The sequence below is a fragment of the Phacochoerus africanus genome, chromosome 3, assembly GCF_016906955.1.
Source record: "Phacochoerus africanus isolate WHEZ1 chromosome 3, ROS_Pafr_v1, whole genome shotgun sequence".
NCBI lineage: Eukaryota > Metazoa > Chordata > Mammalia > Artiodactyla > Suidae > Phacochoerus > Phacochoerus africanus.
In genome coordinates, this window is record NC_062546.1 from 192975627 (window position 1) to 193001036 (window position 25410).

At 36.4% G+C, this 25410-nt stretch overlaps 1 pseudogene; it reads right to left on the minus strand.

Moving 5' to 3' along the window:
* Positions 1-210: 210 nt before the first annotated feature.
* On the minus strand, positions 211-1105 carry LOC125122286 (translation initiation factor eIF-2B subunit alpha-like; annotated as a pseudogene).
* Positions 1106-25410: the final 24305 nt, after the last annotated feature.

The window sequence follows — 25410 nt, forward strand, 5'->3', positions numbered from 1 at the left end:
TTTTGGCCTGGGCTCACTGAGAGGTCAAGAGGCTGCTCCCAACTTCATCAACTTTCATTCATTTCCAGTCTCCAGACATATAAGTTAGATTAATACAAGGTAGATTGTTGGCTGCTTGACTGGTGAAAGAGGAAGACGTGCCCCGGCCCCTCCCTTCCTATTCCCCGCATTCCAGACGGATCTCCAGAAGCATCAGGAAAGGGCCGGAGGTTAGAGATAGAGCTTGATGAGTTCCTCACTGACCGCAGAGGGCGTCAACCCCCCCAGGTCCCTGAAGAGCAGTGTGATCAACGAAGGGCGGTGTAGTAAACCCACGGTGCTCCTCTTTGAGATCCTGTCCGGCCTGCACAGACTTCAGAGTATCTACCTTGTACCTAAACTTACCTGGGGCGTCTTGCTGATTTAGTGGGAAGAGCCGTACAAACTTGAAACTCTCTGCAGCAACATAAAAAGGCTTGTTCTGTGCTTTGGCGCATACGGCCATCTGGTTGGTTCCAATCTTGTTAATCATTCCTCCGTTTTCAACAACTCCTTCAGCGCCAACTACGATGAGATCCACTTTCTCCATGATGTAGCCAACAGCAGCATCCAGGACCACAGTGACGGGGACATTGAGATGGCAGAGGGCTTTGGCCATTTTCTTACCTGTCAAGTCAGGCTGTGACTCTGTAATGTATACACTGAAACGCTTCTTGGCTGCCACGGCTGCTTCCAAGACTCTCAGGACCACTCTGGAGTAGGCGTGAGTTAGTATTCTCGCCCCATCTTTGATGAAAGTATGGCAGATATCTGCAATTTTCTTTCTCGACAGTGATATTCTCCTGAGAAAAATCTCTCCCCGCTCAATCACGATCTTTTTACATTTGGAGTAATCAGAGTATTCCAGGGAGGTAAGGCCGATGAAGCGCAGGAGGAGCTCCCCGCCGGAGGGCACGGCCACAGAACAGTCCACGCCACACAGGGTCTCTATGGCACTGGTGAGATTCGCTCTCAGGCCCTGGATTGTCTCCCCTTTATCTCCCTTCAAGACTCCAGCAAAGTCCAGATGGCAGCTACTGCTGAGGCCATATTAGGATCTTCTTCCATTTGAGACAAAGTATTCAATTAACTTTCACATATGAGGAAATCAAGGCTTCGAAGACCTGCACACTTAGTCCGAAGTCTCACTTTTTCGGAAGAGGGCACCGGAAGCCTTGGAGAGGGGGTGCCCAGGGATGCCCCCAGGACCTATTCCCTGGATACAGGAGCAGCGAGAGGGTTTTAGTTGTGACCAGAGGAACCACATCCAGCGAAACAGACAGAGCTCGAAAAGTGACCACTCTCGGAGCTCAGTCTTGGTGTGCGAGGTGAAGGGATCCCTGCGCGTCTCTGCTTTGGCCCAGCAGGCCCGTCGCGTTCCGATTTACCCTTGCCATCCACGGTGCCCTCCGGACCGCGGAGCGCAAAGGACCCAGAACCGCATGCGATGTCTTGTCCTTTTTTCTTTTTTGTTAGCTGTTGTCACAGTCACAATTCTTCTATTTGTGTATGAGTATTTGACTACTGTAAATCTCCCTCAACAGTTTATAAACTCTACTTTTGAATTTGTACACCTTTATTCACCTCCTACCTTGACATATTATAGGTTTTTAAAAAATATTGCTGAATGAATAAGTGAATTGAGAAAGCCAGAACATCAAAGCAATTTGAACAACATGCAAAACTCAGTAGTTGTGTAAATATACAAAATACCTCTGGGCATGAATAAGCAGCCCCAAGCATTTAGGAGAAGATATATTGGCAAAAATAACATACTTCAACAATAAAAATGATAGATTTAATTATAGGAAATGGTGAATTACAGTTGTCTATAATTAACAAAATCATGTAATGGGAAATCTGTTGCCTGGAATATAAGCTAGACAAATGAAGAGAGAGAGAAACAGAGACAGAGAGATTGAGAGACTCCAGTTTTCCGGAGAGTCGATTACACATCTTATTAACAAATTCACTAGCTCTAAGTGAAGAGTAATTTAAAATAACACATAGCCTTGTTTAATTCCCTATGCTTGAGTGTAGGTGAGAGGTGTAACCGGCTTCTAATCAATATAACATAGCAAAAGTAAAAATATTTTGCAGCTTTAAATAAGACCCCCCTCCTTTGTTAATCAAAAGGAGATTATCTTGGGTGGGCCTGACCTAATCAGAAGAGTCCAATGAAAGAAGATTTGGAGGTTGACTTTGGAGGAAGTCGGAGATTCTCCTGCAAGTTCTGCAGAAACAAACTAATGGAACTATGGAAAGTGACAGGTAACTGCAGTGTCCTTTAGCTGCCAGGAACCTCAGTCCTACAACCAGAAAGAATTAACTAATCAGCACATGGATTCATTGAACTCTATGAAATTGCCATTATTTTATGTGACAAAAAAATGGTTAAGCATCAGGAATTTCGTGTGGTTGAACTTATATAAAATATATTCCAAATAATATGATTAGTGATCCGTATTAGTTATTTGTAGTCACATAATGTTACAACAAACTTAGTGGCTTAACCTAGCACCACTCTGTTGTCTCACTCATTCTATAGGTCAGAAATCAAAGCATAGAATAGATAGGTTCTCTGCTCATGTTTCATAATTGAAATCAAGATATTGATTCAATATCTCACCTGGTGCTCAAGGTTCTCTTCCATCTCCTGTGAATCTGTGTATGTTTGCTCTTTTATTTTCTTCATTAGGTATTAAAGAACTGTGTTAGATGGATACATGGATTGAAAGGACTTTACCTGATTATAATTGATGAGCCATGATTTAGCATACAAAGGCAAGGTAAATAGTATCCCTTAGTGGAAGATACCTTAAGACATAGTCCAGTAGGCATAATCTATTTGTTATTTATTATCATTGGATAATGAGAAAACTAACTGAATCTTTTCACAAAGTATCTGAATTTCTCTTGGTAAAAGAATAAGCCATAATAATATCTTTAGTATTAACTGAAAGACATTCTGATGCATAAATCTTTACAATTTAACTTATGTAAAAATTCAAGCTTACCATGTTTTACTCAGAACTAAAAAACGGAATTGAAGACTACCTACCAAATGTCATGTGCCTTACTGCTTCCTTATACGGAGGCGATGTATTTTTCTATAAACTTATAAAACATGAACACAGCTAACCTAAAGTACGTGTGAATGGAGTCTATAAGAAAATGATGCCTTAGTGATTGTTTAAGCATCTGGCAGGAAAAAACTAGTAATTATGATTGAAGTCATTTTACTTTTTTGAAATGTTCCTTGGCATTATACATGAAACATGTGAAAAGAAACTAGTTGCTTTGTAAGGGTAGCTATATCTTAACCATAAAAATAATTTAGTTTTTATTTCCTTTTAAGTGAGTATTCAGAAAAAATATTCAAATGTGAAATAAATTTAGATTTTAAAAAGTATAGGAAAATATTATGGTAAATAGAGATCATTAGTTTCATGAGGAAGCATAAAAGTTCCTCTTGTTTCAGAAAGACATGATACAACATTCCCTTTCATTTTATTTCATTTAATTTTTCTTTCCTCCTACCCTTCTTACCTTCCTTTTCCTCCATTCCTCCTTCCCTCTCTCCTCCCTTCCTTCCTTTTTTCCTTCCAAAAATATTTATTGAGCCTCTACTACATGCCAAGGTACTAGGGATGCAGTAAACAAAATAGACACAATCCCCGCCCTCATATAGTATATATTCTACCTGGGAAGACCAACCTGTAAATATAACATCAAAAATAAATAATGTGAACCCCAACAGGTGAGGATGATGGAGGTTGCTATTTTAAATACTCAAAGACTTACCTGTTGGAACATTCTGGGGATAGAGTGAAGGCCATTTTGCTTTTGTCTTGTTTTGTTTTGTTCTTTTAATTCACTTAGCCCAGGAAAGGCAAGGTGACTCTTCTCTTTGCAGCTTTTTAGGCTCTCCTTTGCACTTTCTGATTAAGATAAGGAATCTTAGAATATACATATATGCGTGCGTGTGTGTGTGGTTGGGTGACTTTGCCGTACAACAGAAATTGAAAGAACATTGTTTTAATAACAAATAAAATTAAAAAAGAATCTTCATAACACCAAAAGGTAGAAATAACCCAAATATTCGTCACTAGGAGAATGGATAGTCAAATTATGTATTCATACAATTAAAAAAAACTCACTGATACATGCAACTACTTGGATAAATCTTAAGAACACCAAGTTGCGTAATGATTCCAAACACATAAAGTACATAATGTGTAATTCGATTTATATGAAATGAAATTTGGGAACAAATAAAACTACCAGATGTTAACCAGAAAAAAAAAATAAAAAGATAAGGAAGCTTGCATTTTCAGAGGACCAAAAGCAGTAACCCCAGTTGTTAACATCATTCTAGGAGGCCCTCCATGACTAGATGCCCTGGGATGGAGAAAACATTAGCAAGTTCCTTCATGGAGTGGGAGCAAAGGAGTGGGTGCAGTACAGTGAGAGAATGTACACTTTGTGACAGCCATGGGAGTGCATGGTGACAGGAAGTAAGAAAGGACCACATTTCAAGAGAGCATTGGAGAACTCAGGGGAAACAGGTAAAAGGATCTCAAAAACTAAATTCTCATTCCTAACATTGTAGCCTCCTAGTGAAAATAATCTTTTCAATCTTTGAAATTATCACAGGTTTGCTGGACCTGTTAAACTTGAAGTCCTTAAGGGGTGTATACATAAATTCATGTTACTGCTATTTACCTATTTTCCAGGTGCCCAGCACTAGCCATATTTTGAAAATTTGATCAGCATGGAAAGAACACTGGGTTTTAACTCTAGGCAATGTGGTTAAATTTCTTTTTTCTATAGTATATATACTCTGTGACCTAGAATAAGTCACATAAACCACTCATTTTGATTTTATATTACTCAGACTTTAAGTATCTAGAGCTTTGTGCTTCTTATAGGGATAAACAAATACTTTTAGTGACTGAACATTTTCTCTCTCAAATTTCTATCATGGCTCTCTTATTTTACTTATTCCTATCTTTCTGTGCCTTGTTATGTCATTTATTCTATTATTATTTTTATTTTGGAGCAATTTTGAATTAGCTGTATTTTTCATAAATATCAACCGGGGGGTTTGCTTTATTGTTGAACATCATTGGTGTAAATTTTTGACATGAAGTTCAACCTAAAATAGTTATTTCAACATCATTTGTTATGTTTAATCATTTTTTTCATCTCATTCAATTTTTCTTTTGTTTCCTTGTAAAAAGACTTATTGTCCTTTCTTCATTTTTTTTTTTTATTTTTAAATCACTCAAATTCTAACTTTTGCTTTATTTATTTATTTTTTTAGGGCCACACCTACAGCATTTGGAGGTTCAAGGGTAGAGGTCAAATCAGAGCTGTAGCTGCTGGCCTATGTCACAGCCACAGCAACACCAGAACCAAGCAGCCTCTGTGACCTACACCACAGCTCATGGCAACTCCGGATCCTTAACCCACTGAGCGAGGCCAGGGATCAAACCTGCATCCTCATGGTTAGTAGTCAGATTCATTTCTGCTGAGCCACAACAGAACTCTGCTGTATTACTATATTGCACACATTTAAGTTACTTTTTATGCTTATGTAGTGAGGATAGTATTTTTGATGTTTTTGTATAAATCCTTATTTTTGGTTGCATTCTTGTAGAATTCTATTTTATGTTAAAAAATATGTTTAGATACTTTTAATAAATCAAAATAAAAGTGTAATATTAGAAATTTTGAACTTTAATTTCTAAAGATCAGTCAGGTGTATCATATATGTATTAGGTTATTTTCAAAATGTCTGGCATAGTAGTCTTTGATTTAAATATGAATATAAATTTGATAATAATAAATTCGCATTAAAACTTTGCCATTTTCTTCTATAGCGTCTTACATATTGTCTTTTTTCTTATAATACATAAGCATAGTATTTTTTCATTTATTACTACTTTATCTTGTAAATTATTAGATAAGGTGTCTGTGGTTTTACCCTTAAAATGTGTCTTATTTTTTATGTCTTAAGAATGTGCTTTATTCTTCATGTGCTTCCCAGATATTTATTTTTAATTTATATGATCTTTTAGTAATCACTAAAAGGTAATATGAGACAAGCATTAAAGAGATGATGACTGGGAGTTCCTTTTGTGGCGCAGTGGTTAACGAATCGACTAGGAACCATGAGGTTGCGGGTTCGGTCCCTGACCTTGCTCAGTGGGTTAACAATCCGGCGTTGCCCTGAGCTGCGGTGTAGGTTGCAGACGCGGCTCGGATCCCGCGTTGCTGTGGCTCTGGCGTAGGCCGGTGGCTACAGCTCCGATTGGACCCCTAGCTTGGGAACCTCCATATGCCTCGGGAGCGGCCCAAGAAATAGCAAAAAGACAAAAAAAAAAAAAAAGAGATGATGACTTAGGTAGAGGCTATTGTGGATATGCTTTTTTCCTCTTGACAGCTCAAAGGCATGGAGACAGTTTTATGAGGTTAAAGAAATGGGTCCATTTAAAACTGGGATAATGTTCACCACTGGTGTCATAGCTGGAAATGGAGTGTGACAGGCGGCTGTTAACTCTGGCAAGTTGTCATGTACCAGCTGTTTTGCCACAACTCAAAAGCCCACAGGCAAATTCTGAGCAAAACCAATTAAATGATAAAGAAATAGAATCATATAAATATAACACCTAATACCAAAAGAGCAGTCAATAAATAAGGTGAGTCCCCCAGGGGAATTGTCCATTACAGGAGAAATGGAGACATTTACTTTCAGTATCTTCCAAGAACAAAGTCAGATTCTGTGATTCTTCAAAGCCTCTACATTTTATTTTGACAAAATTCTTAGGTTAATAAACCCATTGTTCTTTTGAAATTCCAACTAAAATGCTACAGTGTCACAAAAATATTTCAGTGATCTTCCCCCAAAGAAATACCTAAATTATCACAGTCCCCGTGTGTACTCTTTGAGGATTTTACGCTTGGCACATCAAAACTCCGGGTAGAAAGAACTTCAAGACATCACGCTTTCAATGGAATTTATGTTCTAATACAAGCTGTAACATGGTGAATTTTACTAGTTCTCCCTCTTAACTTTTTGAAACTACTAGGTTCAGCCTCCGTTGTGGGATGTACACCAGTTGACTCTGAATTCACTTGGTTTTAAGGATATGCTTAGTAGCAGTAGGTAAGAGGGTCAAGGAGCACTTCCCACTTCCAATGGGCTTCAGGGGACCCTGGAATCACTCTTTGGCTCTGTGATTGGATCAGATCATCCTGGTAACACCGTAGTCCTTGTTGGGTCACCTCCACTATATCAGCATTAATTTAACTGGGTTCTGAGTGTCACATGGCATCCTAGAACAGAGCAAACCAGGCCAGGTTCTTTTCATCGAGATCCTAGAACCAGAACATGGTGAGTGTGAGTCGCACAGAAAAGGAAGAACCATTAGTCTGAGCAAGGAGACAAGTCAACGTAAATGTGCAAGCTCTGGTGTGAGTTAAATCTGGATTTGATTTCTGACTCCTCCACTATCCAAAGTCTGCGGCTCTAAGCAAAGGATTTAAACACTGTAGGCTACAGCTCTTTTTGTCCCTAAAATGAAAAAATTGTACTTTATTTTAATGCCACTATAAGGATTAAGTCACATGATCTTTATAAGATTATTAATAGAATTTGTGAGGAATACCTTAATAAACATTCCCTATTATTTTGGCCGCTTCTGGTGATATTCTCTTTATCACCATCATCATTGTCATTTTAAATTTTGTGTCTTTAAACATCACAAAATCTGTTTCAAATTTTATTTCCTCTAGGAAATATTTTCTTCATTCCCTTAACCTGTGTGACCTATACTCCACCCTAAATCCTGTCCATTTTTACCCATGCTTCCCTTATCTTCCGAGAGAATGCCAACTCACTAAGTGTAAAGACTGAATTGCATCTGTCTATGTGCCCCTATCATACTTAGCATGGTGCTTTGTATGCTTTAAGAGCTAAGTATTGGTTGTGGAATTGAATTGCTACCACTTTTGGGTGTAACCTGTTGTGGAGTTTTAGAGTTTTTTCATGGAGTTGAAAAAACCACTCCTTGTAATGTGAAGTCTTTTATTACAAGTTCAAAACATTGTTTATGGATCCATAAATGGGTCATTATGATTTAGATTTTTTTTAACAGGATGACCTAGCTTCCCCACTACACGATCTCACAATTCCCAAATCTAATTTTCCTCTAGAGATTTATGAAAACTTTCCTTTTCCAACTGTTTTATTATGAAGTTGAAAGTGAAGTTTTTGGTAAAATATGCTTGGAGAGCCATCACAGAGTAAATTTTTTTAAGGAATACTATGAAGCCAAAAAAGAGCTTTTATTGGATAAATCTCTGATAACTCAGTGATGTATTGGATGTTTAGAGTGATGAAGACTCTAGGAGACCTGTTTCTTTTTTTTTTTTTTTTTGTTCACGATCCTATATTTTTAAAATGATTTGGAGGGTCTTGACATAAAGATCTAAAACTACTCCAAAGATTTAAGCATGATCTGGGGGACCCATTTGGACTAACTCTGATTCCAAATTTGGAATTTAAATTGGTAAGAATTGCCTTATACTTCCCACATTTCCAGAAACAGATCAAACAGGAAAAGTGTATCTTATGGAAAAACAAGAGTCTAATAGATCACTCCTTAGGTACCTAAAGCAAAAATGACCATGGTGAACATACCCTAAAGGGCTTGAAACTTCATTGCCTAAAACTACAAAATGGGAAACTAGAAAAAAATCCAAGTTGCAGAAATGCTGTTGACAGATGACAGTCTGGCAGCCAAGTGGGATACTACTAGGGGAAGAGGTGCCATTTGAAGAGCCTGGGCTCTGGGATCTTTTGAAATATGGTTCAAATACAATTGAAACTACATCAGTAGGTTTGTTTCGTGATTCCAATAGGAGTAAAGGAGGAGTGCCAATGGCATAAAGTAGTAATGCCCAGGAAAGAGCAATTCTGGTCACCAACACTAAGAGAAGTGCTGGAAGGCCAATTCCAATTAGATACCAACATTAATGCTCCTGTACCAGAGTCTTAATTATGGCATACAGTGTCTTAGATTATGGAATTATAGAATTCTACCTCTGGATACCATCTAATCCAATCACCTACTTTTTCTTTAAACAAAGAAGGAAATATAGATTAAGAGGAAGTTGCTTAAAATATTCATTACATATTTCAAGTTGCAAGTGTTAAAATTCTTAAATGAATTGATTGTAACAGCTACAAAAAATCATCTCAATAAAAATGCCCAAGGGGAGGACTGTGTCTATGAACAGCTTCATTCAGGAGTTCAAATAATGTCACAAGGGACTTGGCTTCCTACACATCTCAGATCAGTACATCCCTGCTCCCCCCCGCACCCCATGTTGGACTTCACTCTCAGGCTCTGAGTATGAATGAGATGACTGCAGAAGCTGCTTCTTCATATCCTTTGAGGTCCAAGTCTAGGAGGAAATACATTTTCCTTCTACATTACCATCCACTTGTGCTTCCCACAGAAACATGGAGCATGGCCTTAATTAGAACAGGTGTTTGCTAAGTCCCCATTTATGACCCCATCATTGCAGCTAAAAGAAGCAATGATTGACTGATACAATTTCTAAAAACAAACCACCAACTTTACTTCTCTCTTGGCATTATAAAACAAGACTCTTCTCTTCTACTACTTTTTTTAATCTTCTTGCTCCCCAGAAAAGCTGGAAAATCATTTTAATTTGATGTAATATCATTTTACTTTTTAGTACAATAAGATGATTTAATTTGTTTTATGTCTCATCTAAAACATGCCACATAGTAGCTCTGCGACTTTGAACGGGTCTCTTTATCTCATTAGATCTTATATTCTTTAACTCTGAAGTATTGATTTTGATCACTAGATGACTTCCAAAATCAACCATATCTATGGTTCTATCAACTCAAACTCTTCATTCCTTTATAGCATGTACTATAATTTATAATTGCAATCCTTTTGTTGGTGCTTTTAAACCTTTCTCTCTCCACATCAGACAGTAAGCTCCCTATGGGCAGGGACTATTGCTCTGCTTTAAACCTGTACACTCAGTACCTATCATAGCGCCTTATCCATAGTAGGTTAATGATGTTATTCATTTTCTTAGTCTGTTGGCTTGAATGAAACATTTTCTAGATTAATAGCATTGAGCAGGCCTTATCTTGGAGCTGTCCAAGACACATGTCTATGTATATATCCAGATATAACATGTAAAATGTAATCTAGAGGTACATATTTTCAGGGAATCAGAAATATGCATTTTTGGTGTTGACAGTATAAAAACCATACCATCATTCTAGCAAGTCATTGCAAATCCAAGAAAACTGTTAGGCTCACAGGTCTGGCATACTGGAAATTAAAGCATGGACTGATTCATGAGTTGAAATTCGGTGATGTATACACAGATTATTAAGAGTTTTTTAACTCCACATTTTTTTAATCATCATTGATTTGAAGCAAAATACAATTAAAGATGGTTTAATTTTTAAGCAGTTCCCCTTTTTGCCTCTAGATGTCTCACCGGGAATTCCCATTGTAGAGGAGATACTCTGATGCAATACCCCACTGTAGGCTTGGCTGAAATGTCATCTTGGGAACTAAAAGAGAACCATGTGAATTTAACTGCAGTTGGGTCAAAACATTCCATCAGGTTTTTTTTTTTTTTAACTTTCTGGAAAAATGCAAATAACAGATGGTGGGAGAATAGGCAGATTTATGAGAAAAATGACTTTGTATTAGTCATTCCAATGAGCCACATCCCAAAGAGGCCCTGCCTTTTTGGCTATGATAAACAGTTTCCAGGTGTAACCCTTGATGTTGGGAAAGTGATATTTAAGACAGTAGTCATCAGCCCATCTTAACAGCTTTTTTTTCCCCCCACTTCCAAAATAATTCATATCATATATATCCTGGTAGGCGAGGTATGGAATCCAACATATTAATATGTCTTTAAAATATGACTTATAGAAAAATAATGATGATCTCAGTCTAGGAAAACTGATTCTGCAAGTTAAGCCAAAAGCAAAAGTAACAGTTTAACTTCTTGAGAGGATAAGAAATATTTTGACAATGGGAAAAAAAAAGTTTATTTATTAAGATTTGTTTAAACCAATAAATAAGAAATAATCTTACAGATATTTCAGTAAAACTGTGTTCACAGTACCACATATTACATATATATGCAAATACTATGACAATATTTAGTATATATGGGGAATGCGAAAAAGAAAGATGACCTGAAATGGTTTAGAAATAATATTACATTTCAGATGATATTCAAACTACTTCAAAGTACAGTACAACATAATCACTTGTGCTTCTACCAAAAAATCTTCCTTTCCCTAAAGCAGGCAGGGGGGGTAATCTCTTCCTGTATCTAAAATAGAGTATCAATACTTATTTGTTGAAAAAAATGAGTAAATAAAAGGTAAGCACAATCTGATTTTTTTTGCCCATTTTCCAAAAAAAAAGTTTTCTTTCTTTGAAGATTTTCATTCTACTATGCTTCAATTTCTATATCTTAAGTTCGTGGTATTTTATTTTGAGAACTGTGGATCTAAAGAAAAATTTAGAATTTTGATTCATTGATCATTTTGATTTTATTTCAAACTGGACATCAATCAACCTAGTGAAATGTATGGGTCTCAAAATATTCAGCATAACTACTCACTTTGACAGAACAACAAAAACAACAACAGCAAATTTTTAAAAATCTGTATGTGGCCCATGTTTCATCAGCTTCTGTTTCATTTTGATAAATAAACTTTTTCAGTTGATTCAGATCAGTTCAATCATTTAAGTTACATTTGCAAATGTGTAACTTTCATATTTAAAAGGATTTTCAAAGAAACTATCCCAAACTACCTAGTTATCAAGGAATTTTCTGACATGCAAGGCTCTCCCCAGGGTAGTTTTATCCTCCTTTCCTGGATTTCCTTCTAATAATTATAAAGTGATCTAAGATCTCTTTAAATATATATATATGTGTATATATATATATATACATATATATATTTATTATGATAAATTTTTGTTCAATTCAAATATTATCTGTTTCACGATGCCTGTTACTTCCCTCAGGCAGACATGATCAACTCTGTCTTTATTTAGGAACCTGAGAAACCATTACATGTTTATTTATCTTTAGCTGTTGCTTTGTAAACTCAGGAACTCCCTGGGTGAAATGCAAAACTAGCTCCCATACAAGGAGGGCAAGGAGAGACCCAAGAAAGGCAGATCACTCCAGACTGGTTGGTGGTAGTTTTAATTAGCAAGGGAACTTACTTGTGAGGCTTGTCTTGGGCAGCTGGAAGATGAGTAGATCTTTGCACCTGCCTGCCAGGATCTTAAAAGTTTATATAGACACCTTACTAGGTTCAGTTCTGTGTTCAATTCAGATGGTTTTGACAAGAGAACTTATCTTTCAAGACTAAGTCCTTGAAACATCTGCTACTGAGGAAATAATAAGGTACATATATTCCAAGGAGAGAGAGGCCATAAGGAGCCTCCAACTGCATGGATGACTGCATGGGTCCTGCTCTCAGGTCAACTGAAGGTCACACCCTCTGGATGACCTCCCCCTACACAAGCCTCTGTCCAGATTTTTAGGTCATTGAGGTTAGCAATTGTAACTTATTCCTAAGACCTTTGTTTGATCTCCAACAATCGTTGGCTAAAATAAATTGAATTAAATTTGTCAGTTTTCCAGTTTAAGGAATGATAAAGTCAACCTTATCTGTGGAAGGAGAGATGGTATGGCTTTGATAACTTACTGTTGGGAAGACACCACAAGAAGGGGAAAGAGAGGAAATGAGAGAAGTTTGTGAAAAAAAACAAACAATAAACAAACAAAAAAAAAGAGGTGAGAGAGATATAAAAAGAGGAACAATAAGAGGAAAAATAGAATGAGTAGCAAGAAAAGTAAGTCTTTCTCCTTACCCTGAAAAGTATAATTTTTGGTATCTTCTATCTTAGCTGCACTTCATTTGAAACTCCCAACTTGCTTGATAGCTGTTCACTGGGAGTCAATTAGCCTTTAAAGTCTTTAGGAATCCAGCCGGGGATTGGCCATTCTGTGCGGGTTTTGAGAAGTGAGGGAGTTACAACAACTCCCTCATTCCTTGTCCCTTCCATTGCACAGGGTGGTGTTCTAGTAACTTCAAAGATACTTTTTCATCAAATGATGTATACGCTTCAGAGCAAATTCTGAATGCCTTGTCCTTGGAGCAGCTGGAATTCTCTAGAGATCATCTATCAAAACCCAGGGGCTTACATTTACCTATAAAATTGGCAAGTGTTTAAATTTCTAGTCAGTCATGTGTCAGTTGTGAATGATTCACCTAGATTATTTTGGTCTCAATTTTCAAATTCTAAAGGATAACTAGCGCTCACAGACCTCTTCCAGTTATAAGATTCTCTTTCACTATTTTAAAAATTAAAGTAGAGGTATTTAAATCTAATCCCCTAATCATAGCAGCTCAGTTAAAGTTTTTGTGTGTTAATAATATAATGATAGTTATATTATTAATCTTTCTATCTCAGATAGATATAGGTTTTTTTTTTTTAAATAGAGCATTTAAAGTAGTTATCAAACTTTAAACTTTTAGATTCCCTTTTCCAGTTAATGAGAAAATGGAATAAACTTTCATTTCTTTATAAACTCAACACATAAAAATAAATTGAAAATCTGCCATAGGTTAACCAATGCCAGGTATGTGGATTACAGCCTTCAGGAGAACAGTTCTTGCTGTCCACATGAAGCAAATACTTTAATGGACTAAAAGACTGATAGGTCTAATTAAATTATGTATTTTGGACATAGTTGCATTTGTCTGCTTTTAAAACTCTAGTCAATAGACATTTAATTTTTTCTTTAAACAAGCAAATCAAATCTTCCTTTTAAAACAATTATAATGGTGCTAACAATAGTAAATATATTTTTATTGGAACATTATGTCTTTAATTTTTCAATGCAGCTAAGTTTTGATAAATATATCAAATGCAGGTTAGTTGTTGAGAATATAGAAAAAAAACTTTGGAACTGATGCAAAGTTTATGTTTTTTTTTTGTTTTGTTTGTTTGGTTTTTTTTTGTCCTTTTGCCATTTCTTGGGCCGCTCCCGTGGAATATGGATGTTCCCAGTCTAGGGGTCGAATCGGAGCTGCAGCCACCGGCCTACGCCAGAGCCACAGCAACGCGGGATCCGAGCTGTGTCTGCAACCTACACCACAGCTCACGGCAACGCGGGATCGTTAACCCTCTGAGCAAGGGCAGGGACCGAACCCGCAACCTCATGGTTCTTAGTCGGATTCATTAACCACTGTGCCACGACGGGAGCTCCTATGATTTGTTTTTAAAATTCTGTATGAAGGCTACTTAAATTCTAGTAATCCATGCATGCGTCATGGTAGGTTCTGCCAGAAATAGATGGCTCTTTCAAATGACATAATCAATGAACTTTTAATATAGATATCCTTTCCGTTCTAAGCATTGTGGGCAGGATTTATAGAAACCAACAAGGGATGATCAGCACATGCCTGGCTAGCAGCTCTAGGGCACTGTGGCCACCCCTTCACTTGAAGTAGAGAGATGGGTTACCAGAACATGGAAAAGGTAGATGTATGGGCAGGACCCACCTGGTTAGCTCCATGGGCAACCCGTGGCCACCTTGCAAGGAGAATTATGGTGAAATAAACGCCCTGTCCACATTCTCCTCTTCTAATTCAGTCTACTATGAGTGCTTCTCATTGGACTGATCCCAGCTAGAGAGCAAGGTAGCACAGTAATGGGATCCGTAGAGGTCAACTTCGGCACCCTAGAGCAGAAAAGAGGAGGCTGGTACATAGATCTGCCCAAGATATAGAGGTCATCCAAGACCAAGGTGAAGTTGCTAAGATTGTCTTGATGATCTTTCTAGTTTAACATGAAAAATTACTTACATAATGGAAAAGTTTATTCATTTCTATTTTTATTTTGAAAGAAATTTTTAAAATTCAAATTAATATTTTCATCGCTCATTTCTGTAGAACATTATTGGTCTATCGTGGAGATGATAATTTTTTTTCAAATAGTGAAAACTTTACCTTTAGAATTATTTAATGATGATGGAGGTATTCTCAGGCTTAGTATTGCTGCATAGCACACAGTAGGTATTTAAAAATTGAATAAATACATGAAGGAAGACTAAAGTATGTCATGGACAACCCTCATCACAAGTATTTCTATCTGGTTCACTTTAAGTCATAGAAATAAACAGTTATTTTGATTTTTATAACACTGAAGTTACACCTCCTAAAAAAACAAACCAAAATTAAAAAATACTGTACTTGTTTTTTGTGATATTATTATATGGGTTTAATAATATTATCATCCAATGAATATAAGCAGAATCCATGGTCTAGATTTCTCTTCAGGAAGAAATAATTATGATTATGTGCATTTTATTTACTTTTTTCCTCCTCGTAACTTTATTGTCTCCAACTTAAAATAGAGAAAAAAATTCTGTGTCCTGTAATTTTTTTAAAAAGTGACAGATTGCTGATAATACAGAATAAAAACTAATTTTTATTGAGTAAATTCCTTTTATGTTGTCTCTACTTTAAATCTAAAGTGGCAAATGAAAGAATTAGATAGATATTTCTAGTTTATTTCCAGTTTACTAATGTTTTAATATCAAGACAAACACTTTTGCAGCAGAAATTGACAAAACATTGAAAATCAACTGTAGCTATAAAAATTACAAAAAATTTAAAAAAACGCACAAAAAACACAGACACGTTTATCTATAATCTTGTTTAGATCAAGCTGCCTACTCTATCAAGGACAAGGCAGTTGGGAAAAGTAATTCCTTGTGGTTCAACATAATATATATTAAACATACATCAAATATTTTGGTACAACTTGGCGAGTTCAGCACTGCTGGCAAACTTTTCAGAAGAAAGGCCACAATGTCACATTGGCATGGAAGTAGAAGTGGGGCTGAAGAGTAAAGAGAAAAATAAAAGTTCTCTTAAGGTCAAGGGCAACAGCTGAGCAACACTGGGGCTACCTGTTTCATAGGATACAGTGTCTTGTGTTTGCAGATAAAATGTTGGTTTCTATGGGGGAGAGGGTGGTCATAGGAACAAATATCCCTGACACCCAAACAAAATAATCCCAAATAAAATGGATGATGTAGCCCATAGTAAAAAGGGAGATAACTATTCATGGGAAAAAATGCATGACCTCATTGTTTCAGAATACACAGTGATTCATCAGCATTTTCCAGCTTTCTTGCCTGCTTGCTTTGAGTCTTGCATCTCTGTCTCTTCTTTATTGCCCCCCATGTTAGGTCACCTAATTGAAGGTCCTGGGTTTGAGAAGAGTGGAAAAATGTAAGGAAAGCCCATGGTTTGTGAAAGTACTCCTTGTCAATAATTGAGAGGCACCATCTTTGCTGACAGCACATGTTTCTCAGTAGCTAAATGTTATCTTTCTTTTCCTCATATATATATATATATATATATACATATATTTTTTTTGGTCACAGAAAACCTGTGTATTGACTTTGTTGAAAAAGAAGCCTCTGTGATCATGCGGAAAATGTTATGGGAGTAATATATGGAAATGTATTTATATGCAGGAGGAATCAACTAAAAATATCATTATAAGCAGGCTAAGTTATAATTTTAAATTGTGGCGCTAGGAAAAACCTTGACGTGCTATCAGTTTGACTCCTTCTTATGAAAAGGCATCATCATTTAATCAAATAACTGTGAAACCACTGCCTTGAAATTGCAACCAAATTGTTTGTGCAGTGTTATGTATCTAAGGAAACAAGTCTGGACTTCTAGAATTACATTCTTAGTTTCTTTTGAGCCATGTGCACTTCAAAGACTTTTCAGAATCTAGTAATGCTATGTTACACAGGGGCCAATTACTCTGTGGGTGGAAGCATCTCCTCCTCTCATTTATAAACCTCTTGGTTATTTCTGATTCTAGGCTCTGCAATGTGGGGCCAGGAGGGGGAGGGCAAATCTTTCTAGTTTGTTCTACCCAACATCTACAACTTTATACAGAGGATGAGACGACACTATTGGAGAACAAAGAAAGTTTTTGATCAATCTACTGCTCGCAACTACAACTCTACCTGTAGGTCCTAGCATAAGCAGTATGCCGGTGTCTGTTAAAATGCAGTTTCCCAGGCCTTGCCTCCTGAGAACTAGCAATTGTGGGCCTGAGATCTCTCATTTTACTGGGAATCCCTGGCCCTGAGGGCTGCACTTTGAGAAATTCTCAACCACATGTTCCTGTGTCGGAAGTCTGATCTGTAGAAATCAAATCAAGCCAATAGTTTTTCATCTATGCTAACTGAGCAATTTCTGGAAGAATCATTCACTGCTGCTCAGAAACCAGTGATTCAGTCCCATCAAAGCACGTAGCACAGCTTTGTCCCTCACGAGCTCCAGGAATAATTAATTTCTCCATGAGACTATTAACTATTAGTGATCTGAAGAGATGGTGAGGGATAGTTTAAAAATTATGTGTTATAATTGTCTAATCATTTGACTGCCTGGATGGCACCCAAAGTAGAGAAAACCCTGGTTTATGAGCATCTCCCACCCCAAACCTGGGGCCAGGTAAGTAACAGACTGCGTGATCTTCACCATGCCTTGCTCTCATTCTTTGGGGACAAAGCTATGGAGGATGAAGCTTGGGGCACATTTCCCACAGGCCCCCTCTTATATTAGAGGTATCTGATCATGCCTGTGCTGTCTGTGGTTCCCCATGACCTGTGTCTACCCCCATTTCTGCTTGACTTTTGGCCTTGGTGTTGCTGGCTGAGCAGATACAGCATGTTGTTTTCCTTCTGAGAGCTTTCCTTTCTGCTTATTTGCACTTCTATCACTGTACTCTGATGATTAACCCCATCTGATTCAGACTGACCGCCTACACTCTACACTATCAGTACTATATTCATGTATACAAGTGGGCTGAGTGTACATATTCTTAGGTCTTTTCCTGAGAAGGTTTTTTCTAACCAAATGGCATGTTATTTATTTCCAGGAATCTGTTATTTTTTTAGGGATTTCAAACCTAGGATCACTCCAGTGTGGTTATTTATTATTTAGGAGTTGATGACAATGATGCTTCTTTTTGTAAATCAACAATTGTTTGAGGTATAATTTACATATAATAAAATTCCCATGTGAAATAAGAAAGTTGTTTTTATATTTTCTTATTTTGAAATAATCACAGGTAACCAAAAAGATGCAAAGATAATAGTGTCTCATCTACCTTTCACTCAAATGCTCTCAATTGTTACATCTTAAAGGATAATACCAAAGTATAATACCACAACCAGGAAGATGGTATTAGTATGAAATGTCTGTATAGTTCTAAGTTATTTTATCACATACTGATTGGGTTATTCACTGCCACAATCAAGATACAAAATTCATCTAGAACCACAGAGATTCTTCTCAAGCTACCCCTTTCTAGTCCAACTCATCCACTTCCTTCAACCACCGAAATCCCTGACAAACACTCATCAGCTGTTTGCCCCTAGAGTTTTGTTATTTTCATAACAATCTATAAATGGAATCTCACAGAATGTGACCTATGGAGATTGGTTTTATCACGCAATATAATTCCCACAATGCTCCTCCTAGTTGTTATATGTTGGATCTTTTGCATATTGCTGAGTAACACTTCAATTTAGGCTTATGACTTTGATGTAGCTTATATCAAGTTATGCAATAATGAGCCTAGAGAAACACAAACACAAAATCAGGAATATTGAAAATAGAAAAGCACAGCAAGCTAAACTTAGAGAATGATAACATAGTCACCATGTTTAAATTTCAGAACTGACTATGAATTTCTGGCATCCAGTGTAAAAATGGGAAAGGTGATAAATGTCATAGCTCTCATTGAGAAAGAAGAATGCCAATTTTTCAATGACGAGAACTTTTCTGCTGGTGTTAAATCTGAAAGAAATAACTCAAGAGAAGTTTTACATAGACCACAGTGATGTAATGGATAACATTTTACATAGCTGGCTATTTTTTTTTTTTTTTTGGTGACTATTAGTCACACATCCAAAAGCAAACTATTAAAGCATTACACCATAAATCCAACAATAAGACATTATGTGGCTAGCACTTCAATACTGCATAAAGAATGTTATGGGGCGGGGTGTAGCGAGGGCTTCTAGGGCCAGTGTGCGTGTGATTCAACATCTATTTCTGATTCTCCTTTTCAGTCCTTTTGTGAATGAACGAGGCCATGTGACCAGTTTTTTTCCAATGAGTCATGAGTATAGTATTATATTCTCAAAAGAAGTCTTTTCCTAAAATGTGATAGTAATATTCCTCTGTAGGGAGGTTAGATCTGTCTAGCTTTCTTCCCCTTGAGCAAAGGGGTGGGCTCTATAGCAGTGATGCTGTGTAACCTCAGATACTAGCTTCTGCCTGGTTCCCCTCAGTCAGTCTCTTCTTATCTTCTCTCTTCTTGCATTTTATGAGCCCTGTGCCATCATGTAAGAAAATTAACCTTCCTGAAGCAGTCATGCTGAAGAGAATACATAAAGAAACAACACAGAGATAAAGAGTTGTATCCAAGGAGTCCCAGCTCTTTCAGCCCAGAACTGTGCAATTCATTCAAGTTTAGGACCCATGTATGGGGCTTCAGTAAGCCCTGAAGACGACTAGGTCTCAGTCACCTTCTCACTGCAATTTTAGGAAAGGAGGCTAATTTAATATTTATTTGCAAGGAAATAAAGAGAAAATTACTGACTTCCTAGGTCTAGAAGAATGATTAAATTGCAAACTCCTATTATATTTGCAAGTGATGGTGAAGATATGTAACCATCCTATATAACAGGAGTCAATTTTGAATCATCTTGGAGATCAGGTTTCACCTGAAATATTAGGGAAAAATAATCGCCTGTTCATATAGAAGGTCTTCGTATGAATAATCTTCATGAATGAAAAGATACAAGAACAATTTAAGCAAATATGTCTGATAATTTCAGTTGTAATAAATTTTGTTATTAATATTACTTTCGCAAAGCTTGTTCCCTTCATTATTTGTGGCTATTTTATTTGAATACTTTCTCCTTTTGTTTTATCTTCTGGGTCAGAGTTGATTACACATATCTGGTTGACCACAGAAGAGAATATTTTAGGACAAAATAAGATTTTAGTAATCACCTTGACCTTAATCTCAAATGTTGTGCTAGAGGAAATTTGAGATCTAGGACTTTCCCAAAAGCATTGCTTGAATTGTAACCCTGGGCCTTCAGAGATGCCACCTGACTTGATGGGTATGCAATGAAGAACCTTTGCATAGATGACTACAGGCATCTGATTATTCCCCAAAGGGTGAGCAGTAGGAAAAGGAGAAACTGCAGTGGGCTCTCTCTGATGGTCATTAGTATATATCAGCTTTGACATTTCTCTTAATACCTCCATCTCCATGCCCTTTAACAAGGATATAATCAATATTTTTTAATGTGTTATCCAACATTTACTTTTAATAAGACTGTGATATTTTAGAAAAACAGGAGATGTGTCTTCTAGAAAAACATGAGAAGTATTAAATGATAATGACATATAATAACTGATTACTAATCCCTGAAGAGGAAAATATTATGTCCTGAAGTTTATCTTATTTGGGTAAAATAAATAAAATTTTAACCCATAGCTATTAATCTCTTTTTAATAATATTACGTTAAAAAATCACACAAATTCAGAGTTCTAAAACTACCTGTACCTTAGGTATTTCTGATAACATATTTCTCATTTTTGTTTTTTTAATTTAGACTTGAAGAGATTTGAACATGCTCAAAACTTCATTAAATATCATCTTCTCAGAAATCTTTGCTTATCACTTCTTCTTCCTTTCACTATAAAATAGCCCTCCCCTATACACTCTCTAGTCACAGAAAGTTTTCGTCCCAAGCTGTTATGTTTCTGTTATTACTGTCTTATGCTTCTTGGCCATCAATCTGTAAGATCCATGAAGAGAAGGACAGTGTCTTCAGTTTCATCATTGTAGGTTTCTGAGAGTAGCTGTTAAAAGTACTTGCTGAATCAAGAAAGTATTGCCTCTAGCTCTCACATGACTATTTGTAGGTTCCTCTTCTGGAACAGAGAATCAATAAGAAAACTTACATAATATGATTGTACTTAAAACAGTATAAGAAATCACATAGATTCAGAAAAAAGCATAGACTTATCATAGAAATGATAAGTGCTATCAGAGTTAAGGCAGTAGCACAGTCCCTAGGGGAAGGTGTTTAGAGAATACTTCAAGTAAAAATTGTGACTTGAAAAAAGGATGCAGAGAGGAGTGGGACATATCTTGACAGTGGCAAAAATTGGCATGTACATGAGTTCCCACTGTGTTTCAATAGTAACAAACCCGACTAGTATCCATGAAAACTCAGGTTCGATCCCTGATCTCGCTCAGGAGGTTGAGGATCCAGCATTGCTGTGAGCTGTGGTGGAGGTCACAGACTTGGCTCAGATCCCAGGTTGCCATGGCTGTGGCGTAGGCTGGCAGCTATAGCTCCAATGCTACCCCTGGCCTGGGAACTTCCATATGCCATGGGTGTGGCCTTAAAATGAAAAAAAAACATTGGCATGCACAAAATCAAAGAGATAGATAGACATTCTCTAAAAAGCAGGGGCAATTCTATAGCTATTCCTTTTGGGGGAAATATTCTTATTGAGACCTCATGAAATATGAACTTTGAGAAGTCATTTGTGGGATTATTGAATTTTTTTGGATGCTAAGGTCCCATCTCTGTCTCATAAGCACTAGAAACCACTGTATGTTTTGAGCAAGCACACGGCATGATAAATAAGTTCTAGCAAGATGTACTTGATAGCTTAATGCAACAATGATTGCCGAGTTAAGTCCAAAAGGAGAAATGAGTAACTTGTTGAAATTCCATAAGCAAGGCAGAATCAGTTGAACTAAAAGGAAAGGTTATAGGTGATATACACTGTGAAATTTAATAAAATAATAAAACCCAACATGGACTATAGATGGAGATCTATGTAAGAGAGAAGAATAGACAAAGACAGTGCAACACCTGAAAGGACTGTAATAAAACAAACAGAATGTGGGAAGCCAGGTAAAAGAAATGGCTTATATAGGTCAAGTGATAAATTAGAGGTACGGTATTACCATTGAAACTGAGATCTCCAAGTGGCCCTATGTTGTGAGCAAAAGTGTGAGTCTGCAAGAGTGAATTCAGTGGCAGGAATCTGTGGTCTCTGGTCAAATTAGACACTGGTCAGATTTTTGTAAAGACTCATTAACATATGTCTTTGAAAATAATCATTTCCATGATTTTCTTTTCTGTGGAAAGGTCCATTTGTGCCATATATTAGATTCCAGATATAAGTGAAATCGTGGACATGGAGAGGAGACTTGTGGTTGCCAAGAGGGAGGGGAAGGGAGTGGGAGGGACTATGAATTTGGAGTTTATAGATGCAAACTATTGCCTTTGGAATGGATAAGCAATGGGATCCTGCTGTATAGCACTGGGAACTATGTCTGGTCACTTGTGATGAAGCATGATAATGTGAGAAAAAAGAATGTATACATGTATGTATGACTGGGTTACCTTGCTGTGCAGAAGGAAACTGACAGAACACTGTAAATCAGCTATAGTGGAAAAAATAAAAATCATTATAAAAAAAAGAAAATAATCAGTGTTCTCTAACAGGTGAATTATTATTTCTGTTCCGATTAAATCAAGCTCATTCATTACATTGATCAAAACTTCTACATCCTTAATCGCTTTGTTGCTGCTTGATTTGTCAAGTATCTGAGAGAGGTATATTAAAATCCTTTTTTTCTTTGAAGTTTCCATGCACTTTAAAAATAATTTATGCTCTTTAAAACCTACATGCTTACCTTTAAATGAATATTGTTAGTTGTGTCATTTAAAACTTCCATATTTTTATTACCATTTTGCTGCTTAATCTGTCAAGTTTCTAAGGATTATGTTAATATCTTTACCAATTAGTGTCTTTACTTTTAATTATAATTCTGACAATTTTGCTTATGTATTTTAGGATTATATTGTATCCAAGTTCAAAATTAAAATTTTCTGGTGAATTTTTCATCTTATTATTAAGTTGTGATTTTTTTTTGTCTTTTGTCCTTTTTAGGGTCGCACCCTTGGCACATGGAGGTTCCCAGGCTAGGGGTCCAATCGGAGCTGCAGCCGCTGGCCTACATCACAGCCACAGCAACACAGGATCCAAGACGTATCTGTGACCTACACCACAGCTCACGGCAATGCCGGATCCTTAACCCACTGAGCGAGGCCAGGGATGGAACCCACAACCTCGTGGATGCTAGTTGTGTTCATTAACCACTGAGCCACGACAGGAACTCCTGAAATTCTTTATTCATAATAAAGTTTATTTTTTCTAACAGTATCAATACACACGAATTATTTTATTTTTATTTTTTATTTTTATTTTTTTGAAATTTTATTTTTATTTCTTTTACAGAATAAAATACATATATTTAAACACAATTACATTCACACAGATTATTATATCATGGATCTTAAGAAAGAGATTAAGTTACTCCCTCTGGAGAAGTGGAATGGAAAATATGCTGAGACAAATAGGAAATTTATTCTATACTTTATCCCATTTTGTATGGCTTTCATCTTTACTATTTAGTATTATCTATTACATTTCAATTTTTCTTTAAAAATCAGCATTATATTAAAACTGTGTATATTATGCAACTAAAAACTATAAAGGAGAAAGCCTTATATACCATTAAATACTTCATATAGCATAATCAAAAGAATAACTTAACTGGTAAGAATAACAAAAATAATACACTCTGAAAATAAGTAAAATATAAAACACATGAATTGGTTAAAAAACAGTGTAACTATATAAATGTCCTCACAATTTGTTACATCTTGTTGATTCTTCAATATAGGCATTACACCATTCTAGGTGATGTGATAAACAAGACATTATAGACCTTACATTGTACCATGGAGAGAAATGGTTATTAATAACACAATTGTAAAACTATATTATTTAATTGTACAGTTGCATTATTTAATTATAATTATCATAAATTCTTTGATGGAGAGGAAATCAGAATCAGATCTAAGAAGACTTCAGCATTCCAAGAATGATGTCAAATGACCCCCTTCATGGTGGATTATGCACTTATTTACTATGAGATATATTTCTTCTCCAGAGATTCCTTGTTTGTGTATCAATTGTAGATTTTTGGTTTGCAGTTATTCTGAAGTTTTGATATAAGAGTCTATATGTATATGAGATTGTTTTAAGTTGTTGTTCTCTTAATTACAAGTTCATCTCCAGTGTCCTGCATTTGTACCCACCTCTTCTCATGATTTATGATTTTGGTGGTATAATTGTGCATGGATGATTTTGTATCTTTACTGTATATGTACCTTTACTGGTTAGCTTTGTCATTTGTGGAATTTTTGTTTCCTGTTGCTACCTTTTCTTTTCTGCCTAGAGAAGTTCCTTTAGTATTTGTTGTAAGGCTGGTTTAGTGTTGCTGAATTCTCTTAGCTTTTGCTTATCTGTGAAGGTTTTGATTTCTCCTTCAAATCTGAATGAGAGCCTTGCTGGGTAGAGTAACCTTGGTTGGAGGTTTTTTCCTTTCATCACGTTAGGTATATCATGCCACTCCCTTCTGGCCTGTAGAGTTTCTGTTGAAAAATCTGCTGATAACCTTATTGGGGTTCCCTTGTATGTTATTTGTTTCTTTTCCCTAGCTGCTTTCAAGATTTTCTCTTTGTCTTCAATTTTGGTCAATTTGATTAATATGTGTCTCAGTGTATTCCTCCTTGGGTTTATTTTATATGGTACTCGTTGTGCTTCCTGGATTTGAGTGAGTGGTTCCTTTCCCATGTGAGGGAAGTTTTCGGCTATTATCTCTTGGAATATGTTTTCTTTCCCCTTCTCTCTCTCTTCTCCTTCTGGCACCCCTATGATATGGATGTTGGCATGTTTAACGTTGTCCCAGAGTTCTCTGAGACTCTCTTCATTTGTTTTCAATATTTTTTCTCTTTTCTGTTCTGCATCCATAATTTCCACTAATCTGTCCTCCACCTCACTTATTTGTTCTTCTGCCTCCTGTATTCTGCTGCTAGCTGCTTCTAATGAATTTTTTATTTCAGTTATTGTATTTTGCAACTCTTCTTGTTCAAGTTTTATATCTTGTATCTCTTTGCTCAGTGTTTCATTAGTTATCCATCTTTGCCTCCAGTTTATTTCCAATGTCTTGCATCATCTTCACCATCAACAATCTAAAGTCTTTTTCCTGGATGCTGAAAATATCCTC